At 38.4% G+C, this 2,286-nt stretch overlaps 1 long non-coding RNA gene across 1 annotated transcript in view; it reads right to left on the reverse strand.

Annotated features, from left to right (window-relative positions):
• Positions 1–1,579, reverse strand: part of LOC117121768 — a 57,765-nt gene extending 56,186 nt beyond the window's left edge. The window contains exon 1 of the long non-coding RNA XR_004447621.1: positions 1,479–1,579. This is a non-coding gene — a long non-coding RNA (uncharacterized LOC117121768). The remainder of the gene's footprint in view (positions 1–1,478) is intronic.
• Between the last annotated feature and the right edge of the window lie 707 nt (positions 1,580–2,286).

A 2,286-nucleotide genomic window follows, 5' to 3' on the forward strand; every position in this document is an offset into this window, starting at 1 on the left:
TCATTTCACATTAATTACAATTTCTGATATCAGACTTTTTCAATATAATAAATACAAACACATGTCACTGCTTTTGATGTTATTCTTTGACTATGCAGTACAGTAAACATATTTAAAGGAACAAAACATGTTTTACATGGTGGTCACCTTGAAATTTAATATGACTGCTAAATGACCTTGACCTAAAATGGCTGTCATAATGACCTCTGATGAAATAGTTCCAATCAAAAATTGAATTTTGTGAGCTTATGTATGATTTTGCTGTAAAACACGACCACTTACAAACTATTAAGATATTCTATGTATTTAACAGAGAAATGAAATTGAATGACCTTAAAGAACCATCTGACCATGTCACAAGTGCTATAAATCCTTGACCGTGAAAATATATTTTTAGACATCATAATTCTTATTGGAAGTTGTTTAAAAGCCGATATATTGATAAATATAGGTTTTGCGTGGCAGCCATTTTGAAATTTAAGATGGCCGCCAGAATGACCTCGAATGAAATATTGTAGTTCAAAGTAAAAATTTTAAATTCTAATATAAAATTTAACAAATTACGTAATTTTAAAGATACCATACAATATTTGACTTTGATTGATCTTGAATGACCTTAAATGACCCATTGGTGGCAATCTGACCAGGTCAAAAATTATATAATTTTATTCCTCGATCATAGAAACATACTCTTAGACATTAGAATTATAATTCAAAGTGATTTAGAAGCGGAGATATAAATAAACATAGGTTTTATAAGGCTACCATTTTGAAATCCAAGATGGCCGCCTTAATGACTTCGGATGAGGTGGTTCCTACCAAAAATTGAATGCTATGACCATAAGGAGCATGCAAAAAAATTTGGTGCTTTTGTCCGGAACGTCCACATTAAGTCCAAATATGGCCCTAAGCTGCCGTACTATTATGAGAAACTGATATGCAGTAACTGTTTATGCCAGATATGAATTGTGAATAAAAGTGGGACGACCCCACAAAAGATAAAAAAAAAAAAAAAAAAAAATTTTCAGCAAATAATTAGTGAGAACACGGCCTAATATTTACCACTCTTCTTATGGCATGCTAGACCTAGGCCTAGACTATGGCGAAATTAACTACAGCCTGGCTAGGCAAACCAAGGGCCCAGAGTCTAGGCCTAACACTAGGCCTATATCCTCAATGAGGATAGATGATGGCCTGGAAAGAACAGAGAACCTCAGTTCTGTCTGTCTCTGTACAGCGGCCAGGCTAGTATTACCGGTACAGCTAGGCCTAGCCATTAGGCTAGGACAGGCCTCTTCAAGCCTTTATTTACTACCAGGGCCTAGGCCTAGGAGGCCTACTACTATTTACTACAACTACTAGGCTAGGCCGGCCTACTAGGGGGTTAGCTTGTCTGCTAGAGTAGTAAACAACATTAACTAAATAATAAAACAAACCAACTCTTATCACTTGATAGTGAATACTGCTAAAATACTTACAAGGAATAGGTTTATAACTGCCTAACATCATGAAAGTCCAGAGAAAAATTCAAAATACTACCGCTTCCGTTGGCCCTACATGGAATGACAAATCAGCTGATGATCACTTGATGAAGTGACCAATCAGATTTGTGTAATTCGACACTAACACTAATTGGTTGGTGGGCATCAGTGCACAGTAGACAGGCTGTTGATAACATTTTGCTGTCAACCCCAAAGCATTGTTGTTAGGTGAATAGGTGAGGGGTTAAACTTAAGTTTAGGGGACTACAGCCCCCCCCCCTAAAGTGTCCATAAGGCTACCAATGTATTAGTGGTTCACACCAGGGACGTAGCAAGGATTTTGAAAGGGGGGGGGGGAGCCGTTATGCAAATTACGTATGACCCCGGCGGGGTCAAGGGGGCGAATCCCCCTGTGAAGTAGCGCACTCTGAACGTTCTTAGAACTGTTTGAGAGGATACAGTGAAAATTGCAATAGACGCATTATAAATAATCCAGATCCAGGAATTCGGAAGAGAAGTGAACCAGGGAGGGACTTTCACAGACCGAGGAACCACCCACCTCAGCCCCACCATGGTTGAGGCTGAGGTAAGAAATTTTATGATTAGGGCATCTCTAGATGGCCGGAAATTACACTCTCGCACTTCAATTTGAATATATTTTTCCTTTTTTTTCCTTAAAAAAATGAAGGTGGGGGGGGGGGCGTGCCTTGAATCCACCTCTGCTCAAAACATTCTTTATCCAGAATAGTCATAATCACGAAAAATGGACATGAAAAACCAGATCACATCCTAAAAACAAACAGCA

The sequence above is a fragment of the Anneissia japonica genome, unplaced genomic scaffold (genome assembly GCF_011630105.1).
Source record: "Anneissia japonica isolate Jap-2015-1 unplaced genomic scaffold, ASM1163010v1 scaffold3436_len560460_cov161, whole genome shotgun sequence".
NCBI classification, from domain to species: domain Eukaryota; kingdom Metazoa; phylum Echinodermata; class Crinoidea; order Comatulida; family Comatulidae; genus Anneissia; species Anneissia japonica.